Consider the following 23,249-nt stretch of genomic DNA (forward strand, 5'->3'; position numbering starts at 1 on the left):
GTATAATATTATACCATGTACACATATACATATATACATATATGTATGTATGTACGTATGTGTGTATAACGCGTGTGCGCGGATGAAGGTGGTAGGTAGAGAAACCTCAGGTGGACGAGCGGTGTAGTTTAAGGGGTGCGGTTATCTTCACCGTCGATAAATCAACCCCACCCCTGACTTAGTATTGATAAACAAATAATAATACTCGACTTGGTCATAACTCAGGGGGTTGTACGAGCATTTAACGGCAGTTACCCGAACTTTGTTGTTTAATGTCAACTTGATATATCGAAGGTCGACGAGAAAGCCGGGAAACCGTTTACGAGGTGATACCTTCTCCTTCTCGCCCCCCATTCCGCCCTTTTGGCACGAGCCAAAGAAATTTCGCGTTCGAGTGATTTATCATATATATTTTATATATATATATACATGCGAAACGAATTCAAATTTTTACACAGAGTTGTTTACCGCAGGGTTTTAGAAATATTGCACCCGCTGGGAAAGTCGTGATTATTTGAATAATTCAAATATTCGCGACCAATTCAAGTTCCGTCTACCGCAACTTTCACGAATATTATTATTATTATTATTGTTGTTGTTGCTGTTGTTGTAAAAGTATGGCATATGAGAATTTGGAATCGTAGGAAATTGAAGAACATTCATTTTGCTTTTTTTTTTTTTATTAATATATTTTAAGTTAACGTCCGTGTATCTGGATTTCGTTTAAACTAACTAGTTTTCAAATATTCATATTTATATGCCCAGAATTTTTGGCAATCGTCGCATATATTATTCAGAATACAATTGTTGAATGATATCGTTGTACACGTATTATCGGTGTCAAGTTTTGTAAAAGAAAATGAATATCAACGTATTTAGGTTTTTTTTTTTTTTCATCTCTTTTACAAATAGTAAAGTTTCGAATTCTCCGCGAAGATAAGATTTTCGTTGAAAAAAGAATAATTAATAAAAAAAAAGAACAAACAAACAAAAAACAACAAGAAGGAAATAAACAAATACACAGATAAATAATTAACTGAGGTTAGAGAGAGTGGAAACGTGTTTAATGTAAAGAATTTGTTTTCATTTGGTTTAAATTTTATTCCGTCTACTTTTTCAACGTCATTCCGAGCCGTCCAATCCCCGCATTTGCGCTTCGTGCAGGGTGTGTACAAATTGTATTCACAAGTTAGAAATTTCCCTCTTGTTGGGTAGAGAGTAGAGCGGAGCCCGTCCCCTGTAGTTACACGTGGTTGCTGACAGGGTGACTTACGTTTAACAAACAGAAGCTGATACGTTTGAACGCTCGCAAAGCTGAAAGCGTCTGTTAGGACACGGAACGTCATGCAGTCTATGTGCTTGTTTGCGTGTGTTTGGTAATGTTGGAGACAGAGAGAGAGAGAGAGAGAGAGAGGGAGAGAGAATGAGTCGAGTCGTTTAAACGATCCTAAACTGTGAACAATTTGGAGTGGTCCTTGTTTTGGAGATTTTTTGGAAATTTTATCGATCACGTAATTTCATTTTTCACATTTCTCACCATACGAGCTTCCGATTGGTTGAATAAAATTTGCAAACCAATCAGAATACTTGGATGATGGGAAATGTGAGAAGTGAAATTTTATATAATCGATTTCTAGGTCTCTGTCTAAATTCTGAATTCCTGTCGCAAGGCTTCCGAAATTTGTGTCATGTAAAAATGTACACATTTTCAAGTACCCAAATTTTAAGTACAGATGCAATGTTTCGTCGTGGGACTGAGTATTTGAAGAAAAAATATTCGCACAAGTGTGAGAAATCAATAAGCTGTTGGTGATAGGATTTTGATGAAAATATCAGCATCGTCAATGAAAAATTTTATGTCGATTGTACACCGATATCGATATTACAAGTCAAATTATAATCGCTGTCACAAATTACGCGGAATGCACTCTAGACGATGCTAGATATGATTTTTTTTTTTTTTTTATCGAGTATTAGAATCGACGCTCACGGTAACAGATTTTTTTTTTTTTTTTTTTTCTTTTTTTCTTTTTTTCTTGCAAAAACTTTTCCCCGCGACTAAATATGTAGAAAAAATGAGGTGAAAAATATGCGTACCATTTTAAATGGCAAACTTCACCGCTCTTGCAACAAGGGTTTAGATTTGAGATACAGATCTGAGCCTTAAAGGAGATATTCGTTTGTTTATTCTTGAACGACATGGAAAAGGGGGGGTGGGCTAAGTTGAATTTTGAAAAATTTCAAACAACACCGTATACATTACCATTTCTTATTCTTAGTCACGTTGCGCTTGAAATCTTCTGCGTACGTAAAAAAACAAAAAAAAACAGTAATATTCGTTCAGGGATTTGAATAAATATTCCCTTTCCAATCTTGTTCTGCTGTTTCTTTTTTTTTTCTCACTCTCTCTTATTCTTCTTCTTCTTCTTCTTCTTCTTCTTCTTCTTCTTCTAATTCTCAGAGGAGTAAAATTTAAACACACCCCCACATCTAGGTATAAATTCTCTCAAGGCAAGAACGCGAATCTCGATTATCTACACGTTTAATCCATTCTGTTGTCGTTTCTTTCTTCGGTAAAAAAAAATAAAAATAAAAATAATAATAATAATAATAATAATAATAATAATAAATCTTTTCACCATCCCCTTGAACAGTCGATAACGAGACACAAGATTCGATCTTTGACTTTCCGTTGTATCGAAAAAGCGTTATACGTATGTTTTTTCGATTTTGTTCTTTTTCCCTCTCTTTCTATTCTCTTCTTTTCGAGTTTAACGTACCGGGGTAGGTGGCTGAAGGAATTAGGGCCTTAGTTGGTCGACTCCCTTGAATTCTCGGCATCGGCCATTCTTCCGTTGATTAGTTTCCTTCCCGATATATCCGCGGCAGCCCTTCGCGAGTTCTTCTTCCTTCTTCTCTCCCTCCCTCCAATCGCAGAGGTCTCAAGGGACGACGGAATGCATCGCGATCCTTGCTTCTGAGTCAACCGTTTCGATGCTGGTAAATAACCCTGCGCGACGTAGAGAGCAAGCGTGTAACTCGCCCGCGGAATTTTTTTACACGTTGATTCAAAAGCAATCGTTTCGTAGTAGAGATAATTTAACGTCGATACGGAGGGTGGGAAAAAAAAACGAAAAACGGAGCGACGAGTTTAACGTTGTCGGTGGAAAATTTTGAATTTAAAATTTTTGAAACGATGGGAAAAAAAACCACGAATAACGAGGCAAAATAAAAGCTTGCACAACTGCCCGATGTGAGGTTTTTCGGGGGTTGGCTTGTAACGCCTGGTATCCTGGACCCGTTCGCGGGACGATACGAGACGGGGGAGGTAACAGTGACAGATAACTAGGGGGGTGGTTTTGCCCAAGGCGGAGAAGTGAACGCGTTTTCTCACTACGAGTCTCACTCTCTCATTCCGTAGCGTCACAGTTCACCCCGCCCCGACCATCCCTCCCTCCCTCCCTCCCTCCCACCAACGCCCATAAATTATTCGACGCGGTGTTTTCCGGCAAAGATTGTTTTCCGTTGTTGCGAAATAAGGGAGGCAGGAAATACTGCGTATGTACGTACACACGCACACACACAGACACGAGGAAACGACGCGGCGACTCGAGGGTAGTTTCGAGATCGAGATGGGGTGTATAATCTAATGTTATTGCGCGTCATCGTCCAACGTTCTTCGGAATTGTCCGCGTTAAAGGATGGGGGGGGGGGGGGGAGTGTAGCGACGAAAAATACGGCTGGGGATGAAGACCGCGTCGAGAGATAGAAAAAAAAAGAAAATAGAAAAAAAAGAGAAAACAACTATATCGGATACTTGGACGGAAAGTACAATAATAATAGTAATGATAGTGGTAATAATAATAATAATAATAACAATTGTGTAAATTATCGGGCATTACAGTTGAAACATCGTAATTTAGCGAGAGTTGAATTATTCCTGGTAAGAAAACGACGAGATGATCGAATTTTGTGACGAGACGTGTTAGTTGAAGAGAGGATGATTGTTTTTTTTTTTTTTTTTTTCATTCTTATTTTTTTTTCGAACACCATCGTTCACGAGTGTGATTTCATTCATCGGAGCTCATTCCGATTGCGAATGAACGATGAACGATGATGACAGGTATAATGATGAGAAAAGAAAAGAAGCAAACTCGACAATGACGCAATGATGTTAGATTTCGTTAAAATTGTGTAAACTATTACGTTTCTTACTTTCTTTCCTTCTTTTTTACAAATTTGTGATAAAAGCGCATTTTTTTCCTGTTAACAAACTTGCTGTTCCCAATCGTTTGAAAAAAATTTTTTTTTCTCACGTCGTATGTTTTTCGTTATTTCATTTTACCTTTGAACCGTTCAAATGCCACATTATACGTGTATTACGTTTAATTGCACAGAAGACGAAGTATACAACCGCGGACAATCCCACGTAGCGATCAAAAAACGTGAGACGTATAAAAAATGTCCTTCCTCAATTTAAATGAAAATTAGCGTGCGGAGAATTTTCGGGTTCGGTGATTTCACCCTAAATCTCTACCTCGTAACAGGAATAATAAAACTATACAGACTTACCGAGAGTAAATATATATATATTCTTTCTTATATAAAGGCGAAGCGAACTATGAAATATAAAATTTAAAAAAAAAAATGAATAAAAAATAATGAAAAAGGAGAAAAAGAACAATTGCGAATATCTATATACACAAGGCGAAATAACAGCTCACCGAAAATATAAAGCAAGCTTCACCGCATCGCTCAATTCGACTTCTCCACCCCAGAGTTTTGTATACCTAAATATAAATATATACATGTGTACATGTATATATGTATGTATATATGTCGAGTCTAGTCCATAATAATTGAACCCACAACCTTGTAGGGGTGGTTGAATTTCGACGAAGGGTGTTTTTGCGGACTTGAGAGCACACCACCGCGGAGGATATGTCACAGTCGTCGATTCGATAGAGGGACTTGTGAGTTTTATGTACCGTACCTATTCGTACACGGACACACATATATATATATATATATATATATATATATATATATATATATATATGTGTGTATGTGACATATCCATAGGGGCATAGCAGCGCGAAACTTTTTGAAGAACCATTTAGTAGTAGCCAGATGCGCGTATATATACGACAGATCCAATCAGCCGTATTTATTCAAGCTGTTTGTACCCTCCTGCGGAATAAATAAAAAGTAGAAGGAAAGCGAAGTGAAGCCGAAAGAGAGAGAGAGAGAGAGAGAGGAAAGAGTATAACGATAAAAGGAATGGGAACAAGGGACGAAAAGTGAGAGAAAAAAAAAAACACAACTCATATATATATATACATGTGCACATGCAACTGCAGGGGTAGTTCGCATCCCCTGGAGTGAAAAAAAAATTTTTAAAATAAATAAAAAGAGAGAGAAGGTATAAAAGAGGTCAGCATGTCGCGCTTTCGAGTATACGAAACGACTCGCCACTTGGATTGCTTTGTTTGGCTAACGGGCCTAAGTTCGCCAGGAAGTGCCGCTTGTTTTTTCAATGGGTGCATACTTGTATCGAACGATTTGAAGGTAGAAAGAATAAGAGAGAAAAAAAAAGAAAAAAATATATTTGCATAACAATTTTTTTTCTCTCTTTTACAACGTTTGAAACCCCCCGCCCCGTCCCGACAAACGATTTCGATGAAAATTTGTTTTTATACCGAGTGCAGAAAAGCTTGTGCCCTAGGCGAGGATTGGTTTTTTGTACGTTTTTTTTTGGTACAATCAGTGGCGGGGAAAAAAAAAGGAGAACTTCTATTCTGTTTTCAACTTTCTTCTTCTTTCTTCTCGTAGTCGAATATCTTGACAGAGAGAAAGTAAAAGATTTAGAAAAAAAAAAAAGAGGGACGGGTAAAGGAAAATATTAAGAAAAAAGAAAAGATAAAAGGGAAAAGAGGGACAAAGAAGAAGAAGAAGAAGAAGAAAAAATAATATAAATCGTTTTTTCCAGCTCGACAATATCACTTGACGAAATAGCTGGCTGTAGAGGCGATAAAAGTATAGACCTGTTTACGAAGCCTCGGGATCAGATCGCGTCGCCTCGTCTCTTGACAACTCGACTGTGAGTAGGAGTTATCAGTTTTATATCCGCCACTTATGTTTTCTTGTACGTTGATATGTCGTTTTGTATTATACGTATAAATTCTCGCATGATTTTATACACGTAGAATATATACCGTGTGAATTATTAACGACAAAATGGTTCCTCGTCCGCTGTAGGTTTAACTTTTGTAAAAGTTTTTTTTTTCCACACTTTGGTGTAAAGTATTGATTTTCTTTTTCGTTTTTATTTCTTTTTTTTTTTCCAGAACGATCGCGTATCAAATAATTGTCAATTGTATGAAACAGGGGTGAAATTTTTTCAAAAATTTATCGTGTAGCAAATTACACGTGAATTTTATTCGTAACTGTTTTCGAATTTGACACGTGATCATTTTTAGTAGGGTAGCTGCGTTTTTTGTTTGAAATATAATTTAGGCAATGTTACAGCTTATCAATTTTTAAACACGTGGATATGTTTGAAGATATTTTTATTGGCCAAGGAATGGAAGTATATTAATTGGGCTTACGGTCGCAGTTAAAGTCTTTTTTTTCTTTCGCTTCGTGGTAATCAGAACAGGAGGAATTCCGAGCGACGATTTATTTAAGAAATCCAGTAAATGATTCGAGTTCATCAACATTTATTTTCACTGATTTTCAATGATTTCTGAGCTTATTAGGTTAACTTCGGGTGGTATGGAAACAAAGAAAATGACTCAGAATGCTGACGTTAGTAACGATTGGAAATCAATGAAAATCGCGATAAGATAGACGAAGTCGATGCAATGTTGAAGAATCGAAGCCGTTAGGCTTTTACACCAATCAGACTTGCAACTATTTCCACGATTTCCAAAGCCAGTCACGTCCATTTCCATTTCCTCGTATAATTGCGATTTAAAGCGATTGCATGATCCGCTGAACGATTTCATTGTCACTGACCATTGAAAAATATACATCAGTCGTTCCATTTCCACTGATGAATGGTCTGATTTTCAAATGTCTAATTAACGACGAGTTCTTTGAAAGCATATAACTCTGAAATATTCCGCCACCCTGCGGATTTTCGCATGCGTGACACACACGCGTCATTATTTTCAGCCCCGCAATTCCATTGTGCAGAAGCATCAGCGGCCGTCTCGATTCTGCGGGGAAAAAAAAGATTAGGCCGTATATCTGGCACAAAAGCACCGCGGCTCGTTTCTTGCGCCTTTTCCTTCTCCTTTTTCCTCTTCCTCTTCTTCTACTTGTTCCTCCTCTTCTTCTTCATCTTCTTCTTCTTCTTCTTCTTCTTCTTCTTCATCCTCAGCAATCAGTATTCAGTATATGCGCGACCTTTATTCCCCTGGCTTTCATACTTTAATGGCAAAAGCTCTCGACGCTCTAATCTTCACCGCTCATCTTTATATACCTTACACTGCCATAGGCATGGGTGGTAAAAGAAAAGAGAAAAAAAAAAAAAAAAACGGAAAGAAACAAGCTTTTGAGAAACGAAGAAATCCGATTTCACTATTCTCGCTTTTCTATATCTCTGACGATTTTTCAGTCTTACTTATCTCAGCGTTATTTTCTTTACCGCGTTATTCACCTGCAAAACAGCGCGTATCAATCTTTATATATATATATATTCAAATTGTTTGGAACGCGTCTTCGTAGCTGCCACGCTGTATGTTTGCACGATGATAAAGAAGAGATGGCTGTACTTTTTTTCTATTTTTTCTATTTTATTTTTTTTTTACCGTCACTCTATTTTCTGTTCCGATAAGATTAAGTACACAACAACGTGTCTGAGAATTTGTCTTCCGATATCTAAGTCAGGCCAGACATCGTTGAAATGAAAGACGATAAAGAAATAGCCTAAGAAAATAAGAAGTGGAGGAAAATACGGTCAATTGATACGAATATCGCCGTGAGACGTGAACAAGGCAAAAATTACACAATGAGAAAAAAATTTCATTTGTTACAGCAGATAGAAAAATTGAGTAAAACAGGTATCGTTAAAAAAAACTGTTCGAATATTTTTGAAATTACGTCGATCCTTGTTTGGTTATTGCAACGCAAAATCAGCTTGTGAGGTTTACTCTACTATTTTAGTTAAACATGGCTTTAACGTCAATTTATTCTCGCGCGAGCGTTAAATTTTCGCAACAGTTGCGAGAAAATCTAGCATCGGTGATCGTAATGAGAAAGAATAGTAACGGATAACTAGACTTTACGGTAACAGCTAGAAAACTAATTTTCATTTTGTACCTAGAACTATATTTTTCGATTGTGGTAGAAAAATGAAAATAGTCAAGGACTGAGCGGTAACCGAAAATAAAAATTTCTCTCACCGCAGAGACGAAACGAATCTGTTTATAAATACATATCGTATGCATGGAAATCTATGACGTATACGAATTGACGAAAAATTCGAGGCTTACACGCGCCGTTTGAGGATGATTGATGACGCTGTTGGTACGAATAAATGCTCGAAACATTCCTCTGATAAGCTCGAGAAGTTTTCGAGATCAGCGAGCTTGCATGCTTTCAAAGTACGAACACCGACAAATCTTGATCGAGTCGATTTACGTGGAGGGAGGTTAAACAAATTACATAGCGATGAGTGTCGACGATGCTTTCAGTTTGCGCAGTTTGTTTTTTTTTTTTTTTATTAAGTCTAAATTGCAATATTTCGTATTACTTCGTACAAAATTGTGAACGAATTGTTAATTCTCGTCACAAATGATAGCATCTTGTAGAGATTTTTATTGTAAAAATACAAACTTTAAACATGCATAATTTTTCGTAAAGAATTCTTAATTCCCGTTAAAAATTATAGCATCTTGCAAAGATTCTGTTATCGTGAAAATAAATATTTTCACCAACAACTACACGTTTTTACGTGAAACCGTGCATATTTAGAATTTTCTACGAGAACAATGTTTTTTTTTTTTTTGTTCTAAATAACTCAATTTTCCTAAAAAAAAAAAACGTAGAAAATCGTAGAAATCATTTTTACCAGAAACGCATTGCGGAGTTTTTGTCGACTGGAAAATTTACAAGAGAGGAAAAAGGAGAAGAACATTTTTTTGTCTATGCTGGTCTAGAGTACTACCTCGTAATAGGCATACAATGTTCACGATAAACTTGAGCGTATCGGGAACAGCATCGAAATTCCTTCCCGGTGACGAAGTCGTTGAACGTTTTCGTCGAGTTGATATTCCGGACTTTTCGACCTATGAACTTCGTATCGCAGCTCGGCTTATTTTTTTCAAACAAGCAGCGTCTCTCATCGCTTTGAGTGCGCATTGAATCACATTCAAATCCCCGTTTCGTCATGTTGTTTCCATCGACTTTGCATCGATTTAAGGTAAAGCGTACCAGTTATTGATCCAAATTATTAACCCTTTTATTTTTCAAAATTATAAATTCACGGCACACGTTGAGAATTTATCGACGAATAAAACCAATTGCTGAAAAGGGTTGAACGCGAAAAATTTATTTTTTCGTAATTTTAGAAATAAGGATCTAGCACAGATACAATAAAAATAAGGTCAACGATCGGTACGTTTATCTTATCGGTAAACACGAATCGCAGATGAGTTCAAAGCATTTTTGGCACATTAAAGGGAAAGACGAAATCAGACCTTAAATAAAAGCTGAAAAGAAGAAGACAAAAAATAATTATTACGCTGACAAATTTCCGTTGAATCGAAATTTCAACACGAGTCTCATATTTTTTATTGTCAAACTAGAAATTCGTTGACATTCATTCAAATTTAATACAACTAATGTCGATAAATTCATTAGAACTTTCGTAGCAATATAATTTGTAACGCAGATATATTCAAGAGAAATTTATTTTCCGAAACCAAAGATTATCTTCTATAGTATATTTGAAAAAATATCTTTACGGTTCGTATATATTTTTCCAAAATTTGTTGAAATTATTCAATCCTAAACGGGGATTAAACTTGTCGGAAACAGTCCTATTAGAAACAAGCTTCGATTAATTTCCTCACCGTACTTATTGGAGTAATTCGTAATCCGAGCGTACATTCTCAACCCTCTCGCACAAAAATTCATCCTCCCGTAAACGAATACGTGCAATTTACAATTCGTTTCGGGATAAACAAATGTCGAATCCCGTTAAATACGAACGGTAAAACTATTGGTAAAGATTTCTTAATCGAATACGCAGCTATCGACTGTTACGTATAGTCACGTGAAAAAACTGTTTGCACTTGGCTTCGCCGGTTTTTTTTTTTTTTTTTTTTCTCGTTTTTACGTGCGATTGGAAAAAAAAAGAACAAACAAATTTACCAAACGTCATTCTCGTACTCCTTTATTTCTGCGCGTATCGATCGGCTCGTCGGGTTAATTTGAACGCCACAATTGTTTGGTGCATTGAAAAAAAAAAAAAGAATATAAAACAAATAAAAAAATTTTAAAAAACAATCCCCACCACCCGCAGCGCGGATAACCGTTAGAACCTAAAGCGATATTCCCGTTGTTAGAACGAAGTGCGTGACGTCCCGTGGTTGGTTACGTGCACTCCTCCGCCCACTCGAGAGGTAAATTTATTTACAAAGAGGCGGGGGTGGCAGACGGTAGCGCGGCATAGCGATATGGTGGGGGTGGGGGGTGGGGGTGATTTACATACATATCAGTTTCATTTCGTCGCTTGGTTATAGAAAACGGGCAATGCTGTCGGGAGGGAGGGAGGGAGGGAGGGTGAGAGAGGGTGAGAGGAGAATAGAAAAAAGAGAGAGAGAGAGAGAGAGAGAGAGGCTGGAAACCCCGCCGAGCGACAGACGCCCGAAGTACAATGTTCCTAATTATGGTTATGCTGCTCGCTATCAGGACGTCATAAATGTACACGTAACACCATAACGTGGGCCGATGGACCTCCCTTGGTCGTATCTTCGTGCCACTCTCTCTCTCTCTCTCTCTCTCTCTCTCACTCTCTCTCTATCGCCCGTTCCCCGAGATCTCTCATTGATTTTCAATTTGATTTTACAGAGAGATATTCTTACTCGGACACAAGCCTCAAGATCACGATTATTAAAGTCGAGACATTTTTCTCACGCGAGGAAATGTATCCTAGAAAATTCGACATCCTTATCTTACGCTCAGCCATCTATTCTCTGTCCTCCTGCGTTGATATTACGCGTAATGGCCCATGCGTATACATATATATATACACACATTCTATACGTATAGGCTCTTCATATTTACAGATATTACTGATTTTTATCGTTGAATCGTTTTTATGTAACTACTGTGAGCTCTGTGCTTTGATACATTGAAGGTCGATTGTTGTTATCCGGTTGAAAATATACTCGTGGGGTTGTATTTTTTTTTTTTTTTTTTCTTCTATTCACGATCTAGTTTAGATCGAAGAAATGGGATGGAAAAATTTTAAGAAAAAAAAAAATAAATAAATAAAATAAGAAGAGAAATGATGAAAAATTAATGAAGTAATTACATTTACAAGCTATTGTTGATTGATCAAATTGTGAGAATGTTTTCGGTTTTAAATAATATCGAGGATACAAGGACGGAACACGGATTAATCATATCCTGATCAGGTAATCGATTAATAACTATCGTACAAAGATATTTATTAATCTTTTATTCTGTACCAAACGTTGTAAAATGCATTTTTCTGACAAACAGAAACATATCATCAATTGTTTTCAATATTATTTTCTATCGTTGTACGCAAATTGGTTTCTTCATCGTGCGTCGTCTTTATTCACCATTACTTTATAAAACGTTACGGAAACAATTTTCTAAAAGATGAAATATATTCATTCGACAATTTTTCCACAATCGATTTTTCATTCGTACAATGTACAAAATATACAAATACAAAGTACGGTAATTTGAGTGATTGCTGAAAAACAAAAAAAAAAAGAAAATACCGAATAACGTTTCAATCTGTTAATCAAATTTGATTCTAGTGTAGAAAATCCATTTACGAATTTCTTTTTTTTTTTTTCGTTCTTTCTTTTTCTTTAATATTCTTTGATGGAAATTTTCACCTCACTGTCTGTAAATACGTACGTGTAGGTGCGTATGCGATTAAAAAATAAGAAAAGAGAAGCTCAAACAATCGTCTCGTATAATTAAATTTTTCATCCACTCGCTGTTTGTTATTTACTGCATTGTTTTGACAAAGAAGCGATAAGTCGAGGTTATAAATCGAAGGAACGCGAAGGCGTAAGCGACGTTGTTTGCTCAAGGGGGGGCAGGAGACTTTTCTCCACTAATTATTCAAAATTAGTCAATTCTAAGCCCCCGTACCGAGCCCTCTTCGTTTCGAAATTAAACTTATTAATTCCTTCAGTAATCTCGACGACTATTTCGAGGGATATTTCGCCCCCTCCTTACTATATAATAATATGCGGGGGGGGCGCCTTTTGTACATTCGTATACCTATACGCATATTCACGATATACAGGCGTATAAAAACGTATGTATGGGGCATTCCGTGACAAATTTGCAACCCACGTACGAATTTTTTGGTACGACGTTGCAACCGGTTGAAAATGGTCGCAGAATTCTTTTTCAGATTTTCTTTCTGACCACCGGTGAAATTTGAAATAAATCGAAAAACCAGTTACGAGAACACCGTGTTTTAAAATCTGAAAAAAATCCACACCGATTTTACGATTTTTAACCATGACACGATAATGAGATCTCGGCAAGTTTTTAGTTTTTTTCTTGTATGTATACATATGTTGTTTCTGTTTTTTTTATTTTTTATACGCTTCGATCTAAGCAGATTGCCGAATCACGTTATTTTCATAATTCCGTAACGTATTTAGATTGCGGAATAGAAAAAAAAAAAAAAAAAAAAACAAATCAACTCCAATACCGTCGTGAAAACAACTAAAAACTTGGGAGAAAAAGAATAAAACTTGGTAAATATTGAGATCAGTGTGAATTTTTTGTAAGATTTTTAAAAAAATTGCGTTTTCCGAGTTGTTTTTTTCTTTCTTTTTTTTTTTTTTTTAATCTCACCGGTGGTCAAAAAAATTAAAAAAAAAAAAAATCACATCGTATTAAAAAGTTATTAAAATCGAAGAGTGTCAGAGGTACATGGGTTTGAAATTTGACGCGGAATGCCCCGTATATAGATACAGGCACGCGCCTTGCGCACGGGCCGCGCCTTCGAGGCTCAATCATGCAAATTTCACTCTTGGAATTGTGTATATATAGGCTGTAATTATAATAGTTCGCGGGGGTTGATTGCAGGCGACGCCGACGTCGCGACGCAGGCTTTGTACAAAAGAGAGAGGGGGGCGGGGGGGGATGTCAGTCGCAGCTGTTTCTGATGTTGATGCCGCTGCTTGTTGCTGCTGCTGTTGCTCGAGTCAGTCGGTCATTACGGGCCTGATCGGTGTTTGATTGCCTAGGCTTTTTTCCCTTCCCCTTCATCCCCTCTTTTCGTCTAGCCAGCCTATGTGTTTTAATATACGTTCAAGACGCGTTTCCTTGTAATTCGGGCCTCTCGTTGATACCTCTTATTTTGAGCTGAGCGTCCTTCGGACGGGAAGACAATTTTGGACTAATGCATCTGATTTGGCAGACGCACGTTTTTTGGGTCGCTAATCACGAATCGGAAGTCAGATTGCGAAATCCAAAATGGCGATTCGATATGGTGGAAAAAAAATTTTTAAATATTCAGATTTTTGTAGAGATTGGTAGGCGGAGGGTTTTTGGATCACCGATAACGAATCCAAGCTCAGACTTTTCAAATTTCTTACGTTAGATCCGTTGTTGTAGTTTTTAAAAATAAAAATAAAATGGTTATATTTTCATGTAATACGGTATCCGAGGACTTTGAAATCGTTGATCACGAATTTGAATTAGTAGTTCGAAATTCGAATTCGATATTATTCTTTTTTTCTTTCTACAAACTCGGAACCTACGGTTCGAGGGCTGGCTCGTGGCCAGTGAAAAGCCGCTTGTTTAAAACAGGACGCCCTTTATTAACAGTGGTCCAAAACGGTGCGTCCGATTTGTCTGGCGTTATGATGACCGGCTTGCTGCTGAATCCCGCGTGTATAACCGCAGTAGAGTCGGTCATTTATAGTTGATATATCACGGCTCTGCGCTAACGACCCGGAGTTATTTCACCGCCGATATAAAGCGGTCGAATATAACAGGTTAACAGGGGCAATATAATTCCTACCTTATCAACCGAGTCTGCGCGCACATGTGCAGGAAGTTGCGGAAGAAGCGTTTCACGATTTTATAGTCCACGGGAGCGGATCAAGTTTCGGGCAACTTCGGACGACTGGAAGGCAGTCTGGAAGCTCCGAGATCTAAGAGATCGTTAATAAGCGGTCGGAACTCGACAGCTTATAATAATACATCCAGAGACTCGGTCTGTCGCGCCTTGCAACTTGTCCTCGTAATCGTCGGTGAAACATTTATCCGGGTGAAAATGTGGACACGAAACGCTTCGTTCTTTCGTGCAATCCAAGCCGCCTATTTCTGAACGAGACTCGGTCGTCAATCGCATAAATTGACCTCCCCCCCCCATGTCGAAAAACCTCTAAATTCCACTTGAATCTAATGGATTAACCCGGTCCTGGCTTCGTGCCGATCTTCAGACGCCTGGCAAAACACCGATTTTAGTTCGTTACAGAACTGCCTTACTTCAAACACACACGTATTTGGATAGACGATTCTGCGGTGAGGTTATGTAACGGTTATACCATTACCGACCGAGTAAACTCGCCATTTTTTTTTTTCCATGTATTTGATAAACAAACGAACGAAAAAGGTTCATGTTTCGACGATGCATCGCTATTTCGTAGCGGAATTCAAGAAAGTTATTCATATCCCGCACATTGGCAAAAAAGAGTGTGGTTTTTTTTTACACTTGTTACCGTTTTACACACATCCCGCATTTCAGAGGCTAACAAAGCGCTTAGTTGAGATAATTACCGCAATTTTGGAAAGTATGAGGATCAAAAAACGAGCCATCGTGAGACTTTTTTCGTAAAAAAAAAAAAAAATTGAAATAATTTCGTAGAAAAACGATGCTCGGTCGGTAAGTGTACGGTTGTTACGTAACCTTAATCAAGGCGATCGAAGAATCATCCTTTCACCGATTTTCAACTGCAGGGAAATTAATTTTCGACTTCGTCGTGTTCTTCATTCGTCCGTTATAACAAGCAAACGGAGATTGTCCAACGCTGGGGGATTTTAAAGGCTAATACATATAATATACTTTATATAACGAGGTGAGAGTAACTGCTGATTAGTTCTAGCCGGTATAATCTGCTGGCTCGTCGATTCGTCTTTTATTCCACTTTTCACCCTTCTACATCCATGTATATATACACACTCGCCGTCGGCGAAATCGAGACGGTGCCGGGTGTGAGTTACCACCTTGTAGATGTACGTATGTATTTTATATATATATATATATATATATATATATGTACATGTATACCTGGGTCACCGTGAATCGAGGGAAAAATCGATTAACCGGAGATTTAAAAGGCGTGAGTAGTAACATAAATCGGCTTCGTTACTTCGTCGCCGTTTCACCCCTAGTTGGAAATATCCGATTATTATGTAACACCGTTACGATGTAATAGTTATACCTACGTATACCTGCCGCCAGGGATTATTTAAAAGAGGCCCGACCCTTCGAGCGAGCCGGGTTAATTACTAATTAAATCTTATCACCCTGATTCTCGACGCTGATGCTGACGTAATATAGTCGCCAATTTACCCCGTCGTCCCCATGGATACACACCTCTGATTGGATATTTATTCTTATTTATATGGTACATAGATTGTACATGGAAAATATAATAAATTTATGTACCTATAGCTCGAGGGAAGCTCGACGAGCGCAGAAAATTTATAATATTGTTCGATGTTAAATAATTGCAATTTTGTTTGATATTTCTTATTTTATACGTATATAATATTTATTTATTCTTTCATCACGACGGAAAATTATACAATTCTTATCTTATGTTTCGGTACTGAATCAAATACGCGATAATATATATACGTATACAATGGCGTATACACGCATAGGATATGTATAATTGTATAACTGGGTTAAAATTGATCTCATACGCCGGAACCAATTAGACTCACTGTGATGTGAATTATTAGCAAACACCACCGGCATTTCCCTTAATTAACTTCCGAGCAAACGAAGAGCCCACCCCTACCCACCTTCAACCCCACTTTTTGCCACTATCAATTATGTACGGAGTAGGTAAATGTTTAATACAATACTGTACGTCATACCTTAGGAACCACGTATACGAATAGTGTGTAATATGAATATACCTATAGGTATACATGTATATAAATTTCACGTTGAATATATTTGTTTGTAATAATTATTACAAAGAAATATATTCAACTTGAAATTTATCGTTAGTCGTACTATTTACGAGGGTGAAATAATGCGGAATATTGTTTTTACAATTAAGATTCAAAAAATTCAATTTTAGATTCAAAAAACATAGCCAAATTGTTTTTTTGTTTCGCCGGATGAGAAAATTTGTGAGCAAATTTAGGTTCAACATGAAAATCCGTGCGAGCTATTGTATAATATAACTGTTGAAATTTTACAATCAATTCATAGCCTGCGGACTCTGTTTTCATCTAAATAGTAAATAACGAACCTTTGTTACAGAATAATAGGTGGGTAAATATTCATGAATTTTTGAATAGAAAAAGAAAACAAAAAATTCACCTTCGAATTTTTTTCTTTTTTCCTTCACTTCTAGTGGTTGGTGCAAAGTTTGATTGATATCTATATTTCGGGGAACAAAAACGTTGGAGGATTTCACTAATTGAGAGTGGGGAATTTTCATTGTGATGAAATATCATAACGCACTCAGGGTGATTCGAATCGGTATTTCCGGTGAAATCTCGCCGTTCCGGGTTTCGTAATGAGTTTATACCCCGCGGGTACGGCTTTGCCACATGGGAGTTGGGTTAGGGGCTGTCACCGAAAACAGTTTCGATCTGCGTTAACACGCTTTTCTATATGTATAAAGTGATATTCCGATGTATAATCAAATAGTCGGACAGAAAGTTCATCTGTCGTCAACTTTTCGGTTTTTTCTCATTCTCTCTGCTCGTAGGATTGTGAAAGTCTAATTGTAATTATCCTTGTTGCAATTTTTACCTGAAAACAATTTCGAGGCTGAAAATTGAATAAAATAAGAAAAAAAAAAAAAAAAAACAGAAAAACGAAGCAAAAAAGAAATTGTCGCAAAACTTGAGAAGTCTCGAAGTACGAATCGTCCAACTTCTTCTTGTAAGCAATTTTCTTTACTTTTCAATTTTCTACCCTCCTTACGGATACAGGTATAATAATATCACCTGTCACCTTTCAATTTTTTTTTTTTATTTATTTATTCTTTTTTTTTTAACCCTCCTTCATCCTGCGTATAAAATTCAAGAGGCACGCACGCGGTCTACTGATCGATTTACATCGCGGAAAATATACACCCATGTTTTTTTTTGTACGCGTTAATTTTTCGTTTGTATAAATATGGAAAATAAAAAAAATAAATGAGAAAAAAAAAAGAAACAACGCGAACAACTTCGTTCAAACTTTTCTAAATGATAGATGGGAGAAAATAAATCCGAGCGACGAGATGTTTTTTTGAATGAATAGGTAACTAAAAAAAAAAAAAAAAACACATACCTTTACTAATCGCTGTTATATTCGTTATACGAAAGACGAATTTTTAACGGTGAAAACAATTTGTACGTATTATGAAAAATTGCGGACTCACCAAAGGCTTGGAAAGGTCTCCACGTGTCACGTGCAGTTGGCGGACATTACTGATCCTCCTGTCGATCCTTTGGACGTGGCAATTTTTGTCGATTCCACCGACGATGATCACTGACTATATATATATGTATGTTTTTCTTTACAGTTGTTTTACCGCTGTTTTTTATTATCGAATGGAATACCTGTGAATATCTCACGAGAAGTTTAATTTTTTTTTTTTTTATCACCGATAGAAAGTCGAACGGGATTATTTTTTCTCGGTACTTTATTTCTCGTTTTATTTTTCTGTTCGTTTGATTTTTTTTTTTTTTTTTTCACATGTGTTCACGAGCATCAGTCGGAAGTTTCATTCATCGGCATAATCATCATCCTGATAATTTCGAAGTTAATGAACAATATATTTGTACTTCTCAACGTTGTAATTATTGTTACTGTATTTTCATGGAAATAAAAAAAGAAGAAGTAGAAGAGGAAGAAAAAAAAAAGGAAAAATTACTTCAGCATGATTGTTCTCACAGCGAACCAAGGTATTATAATTGGCTTGGCGTAAAGTGGTGTTAAGTATGTACTGTCGACTCGCTAATTGGTCCGGAGATTGAGCACTACCGTATTATTCCGGTGTAGTTTCGTGATTATTACGTACAACGTTTCAGGCATAAGAGTTTCATACTCCCGGGTACAGGTGTAATGCAAAAAGTGTGTCGTATTACGTGTGAATTAAATACGTGAGCGCAGGTATGCAGGTAGACGCAATGACCAACCATACATGGACGACACTGGGGTTGAGAGTCGCAGGCGTTAATTATAATAATTAATTGAGTCTAATTAACAATCGCGCAACTGGCGAGCGTGTAACGCGTCTGATGGAAAAAAATAATTTAATTAGAGGGGAAAGAAGGGTGAAGGCAGCGCATAGCTGCACAGAGATCTTTGAACTGCGTTGAAAAACCGCGTGTATGTCTGTGTGTGTGTGTGTGTGCGCGCGCGTTAGGTAAATTTCCGCTTTAACGACGCCAATTATAAACTAACCCTCCGCGTAGAATCGTCCTTCGACTTTTCCGACCTAAGATTGAGCGGGGTTCAAACGGCGAGACCGGGAAAACCTCGAGAGGGAGAATAAATCTTGACCATTTCACTATCGCCGGGGTAGAAAAGCGGCGGGGTTGAAGCTAGTCGCGAGGACCTCACGGCTCAACTGAGGGTGAAACCTCGCCTCGCTTCCAACCCTCCGTCGCCTACGTCGCGACGACTATCCACGATTTTCCCCGACCCGTTTCGCGGACAAACCGCGCAGCCGCTTCAGGTAGACGACGTATATACTTGCGGATTTCGCACGTTCTCGATAAGAGCTTCCTTTTCTCTTACTCTATCTCTCTCTTTCTCTCCGGTAGTTACTCGAACATCGCGAAACTCTTTTCGGGACAAGAAAAATACTTTTGTACATTGGCTCTCGATGTCGCTGGCTCGCCGATAGATTTTTAGATCGTTTCTGTGCCGAGTGTTGGGTGTTTTTTTTAAACACCCTTTAAGTCACGGATGAATCCTCGGCATCCCAACTCAAAAATTTTCTAGGCTCGTTAAAGTTTATTTAAAACTTCGAGTGATCTTTGTTACTTCGTACGATTGTTGAAATTGAAAAAAATTGATTTGATAGTTTTTTTGCGATTTTACATTTGCCGTATTGGATCCGCCATCTTGGATTTAGAAATGATGAAATACTGATTTCAGATTCGTGATCAGCGACATCAAAAACCTCCGAGTAACACAATTCAGGCCAAAATATTGATTTGAAAAATGTGTGACTGAAAGGGTTTGTGTATGAGTGTGTTTACTAACCTAAATCTTATCGTTCATCTCGTAATTTGAGAGATAATGACGGACAGTTATTCTTTCATACGAAGATTCTTATTTTCCAGTAAATCTCATACACAGTTCGACCGATTTGCCTCGATGTTATTAATCTGACCAGTTATAGACAATTAAATAGAGCTCAGTTGATTGACCGAGTATCTTGGTATAAATTGGCGAATCAATTTTTTTCACGTTATTTTTTAATAAGAAAATATACGTTTTCGCAAATGAATCGGGAACAGTCGACACAAATTCGTTGAAAATCTAGCCAGGATAAAGTCGGGAAAAATCGGTTCGATCGATACGAAAACCACGAAAATCCAGTCACCCGTTCTCGAAATATAATTTGCATAAAAAATGAATATTGTACCGAGAAACGGGGCCCTTAAAAACGTCACGCGAGTAACAGCAGCTGTACGCTTTCAGCTGACCGTGCTGACTGCAGGTCCGCCGAGCGGCAGGCCGCACCTATAAACCATAAACATACCGCGCCCACGAAGATCCAACTCCTCAGGGAACGCAAAGAGCTCTTTAAGACGCTTGCGGCCTACGGGATTCAGCCTTAGACCACCTTGTCAACCTTCCGAAGCACCCGAAAGGTCCAAACTTTTCGAGCAATTTTTTCCCGATTTTATTTTCACGCGTGTCTTGGTCTTATCCCACCGCTGTCACCAAAAACAAATTTATTCCCTCTTCACGGTTCTGTCCGTCGACGTTTCTCCACGTCGATTTGTGTCTCTCCTCGGAGAGTATACAATTGTAGTGTGAAATTGGTCTGTTTTTTTTTTTTTTTTGCAACTATCGAAAACGATGAGTAAATATATAATTTTGTTTAATCGGTTTTTTACATTTATGGTAGCTGCATTGATAGCGAATTTTAAGCATTAACCCTTTCAGTCACAGAAGCCACTGCAGTCGCTACCTTTTTTTTATTTTTTATTTCTTTTTTGGTCATTTTTGTATATCTCATGCAAAATCCTGAGGTTTTTTTTTGCATTTTCAGGCAAAATGATACTTGAACTTTGGTACGATTGCGATTATTTGTGAATCCATAATTGTTTGTAATTTTTATAAGTAAATATATGCAAAAGAATAAGTATTTTCGCGAATGTAAATCGTTGGCCGAGAAATTTGGTAATAAACGTATACTAAAAACGCTTGGAATTCATTGGTCTACAAACAGAGATCTCAGAATGGCCATTAAATTTAAAAAATTCAATGCATAGGGGTAGTTTTCACCCTCTTTAGGGGTGCATACAGATAGTATCGGGGGTTTCACCTATACTCGGCCTAAAATCGTACTGTCTCAAAATAAATATTCATATAAATCTCATTCAAAAACACTGTCTAAAACAATGTTGACAATTCATCTCGGTTTTTCACGCCATTTTAGGGGTGGTTTTTAGTTTTATTAAATTTTTTACATTAAACTCACATTCAGCGTCGAAAATTAAATAGAAAATGTATAATTGCACATTCGTGCCAAAAAAAAAGAAAGAGAAAAAGGAAAAATGAATTGCGTGACTGAAAGGGTTAAAGGGCGTCGTCGGAACTCGATGAAATTTAATCGATCCCAAGATCATCAAGCAAGCGGAAACGGTCGTTTTGTCCATCCTTATACACTGTTTATAGATTGGCAGTGCTTGCGTTTTGCGGTTTTCGCCAGGTCGATTAATTAATTCGACTCCGATACGCAGTAGATTTTCTGTTTGAATAAGCGTGTTTGTGTTTTTTTCCACCTTTTTGGCGAGTGTAATTAAAGCCGAGTTCTCCGAATTCGGTGTTTAACCCAGGGGGCTTTCTGCTTCTTAACTCGGCTGAATAAATTTAGCAGGCGCAGTATTTTAACACGAGGAAAGTATTGCGTCGGTGAGAGGGCGAAGGTATTAGGAATTTGGTGATTTGAGCGGGGATATTGCGAGCTTGAAAAACCATTGACGAGTTCGTGACTCGGGGTGCACTTGCATTGCCTTTCAAATAACTTTGATATTTCATCTTTGGGAGACCTCGGCTGCTTCCCTTTCTTCCCGTGATGTTAAAATTTTTTTCCCTGACACCCGAGCTTGACGATTTTTGTTTCTCAAATTAGAATTTATAAATTTCAGTTCCATAGATTCTCAGTATTTAGAACTTAATTTAGGTACTGATGGGAAAAAAAAATTGGAAAATTGGACTTCATTGACTTTCAGTATTATTCGAAAAATCTTTCCTTGACGTAAAGAAGAAGAAAGAAAAAAAATAAATAAAAACAAGTTTTCTAAATGTAACAAATTCTTATTATTTTCCTTCGTTTTTTCCGATTGAGGCTCATTTTTATTCTTAAATTTGACGGAAATCAATTTACATCGATATTCAAAAACGCAAATGCATTTTCAATTAATTCATAAGCCAGGGAAAAAATTTATTACAGCAGTTTTGCAAAGAATCGTTTATCGACAAAACTAAGTTAAAGTTTCTTGTGTTTTTACTCAAAAAAGGAAAAAAGAAAAGATAAGTTAGTCCCTCAAAAATACGTTATAGTTCACCTGAAATGATAAACGATGAAGCTCTTTTTCTTTTTCACAATAACGTCAAACTCCAATTTTTGTTTACAACATCAGTTTGATTTCAAAACTTTTTCGTTCGAAAAACTCTTGATACTCGCCGGCGAACGAATGCCGTGCAAGAATTGGAAAAACAAAAAGAAAAAAGAAATCGTGCACCGTTGGAGAGAATTTTTCTCGTCCAGGTAATTAACCAGAAGTGTTTTTACCGATTCACCCGAGGTGTTCTCGACGACTACGACGCCGCGGTTTCTCGTTTCAACCGTCCGCTATAAGCCATATATTTTTTTTTTTTCCTCTCGAGTGAAAAGCTGCAGAAAGTAGCCGATGGGGAAAAGAGTCGAGCCTGAAGAGTGCAAGCGCTTGGCGTCCGGACGACGTGTATTCACTCCGGAAACTCGGCTGACCCTTGTCCGCGTCTGCGGGAGACGTAGTCGTGTCACGGTGTGTGGGACTTGACGCCGTACTCGCATTAGTTGCGGCGTGGTCGCAGCGTTACGCCCCTGGTGCCCCCCGGCCGAGGGGCGCCGGCTGAGGAGCGGTTATTTCGCTATTTTCACCGACACAAATGGAGCCGGCGGAGCCCCGGGCACTTTGCTCGGCCGCGACATCGTGTTACAACTCGCTATTGTATCGCGCGAAATTCACTACGAAAATGTTTCGGCCCAGGCTCCGCCAGACCCAAGAGCTTTCCCCGTTTCAGCCCCCCCTTTTCATCCCTCGTTCGCCGCAAACCCCCGCACAACCGAACCCCTAAGTCCTAACTCTTGTCCGTTTAAACCACTTTACCGAGAAATTATCCCTGCTCCTGTTCAGCGGTTTTGTCGCGGTTTTTTCTTTCTTTCGCGGAAATTGAGCGAAAATTCAGGGCAACGTGTGAAAGTTGCTTATTCGCATCGATATTTGTCCCGTTTTGTTTCTTTACGTTTGTGTTATATACGTCGTGTAGGATTTCTTATTTATTTTAATCTCTTGGTTTTCTTATGATTTTTTAAAAT

General features: G+C 37.8%; 1 protein-coding gene across 1 annotated transcript in view; it reads right to left on the reverse strand.

The window, feature by feature from the left end:
• LOC107224320 (latrophilin Cirl) overlaps window positions 1–19,034 on the reverse strand; it is a 181,931-nt gene extending 162,897 nt beyond the window's left edge. Inside the window, exons 1-2 of the mRNA XM_046737037.1 lie at window positions 18,921–19,034; window positions 17,859–18,288 (exon numbers count right to left, since the gene is read on the reverse strand). The gene's annotated coding sequence lies outside the window, so the exon portion shown is untranslated. The remainder of the gene's footprint in view (window positions 1–17,858; window positions 18,289–18,920) is intronic.
• Window positions 19,035–23,249: the final 4,215 nt, after the last annotated feature.

This window comes from Neodiprion lecontei, chromosome 4 (genome assembly GCF_021901455.1).
Source record: "Neodiprion lecontei isolate iyNeoLeco1 chromosome 4, iyNeoLeco1.1, whole genome shotgun sequence".
Classification (NCBI taxonomy): domain Eukaryota; kingdom Metazoa; phylum Arthropoda; class Insecta; order Hymenoptera; family Diprionidae; genus Neodiprion; species Neodiprion lecontei.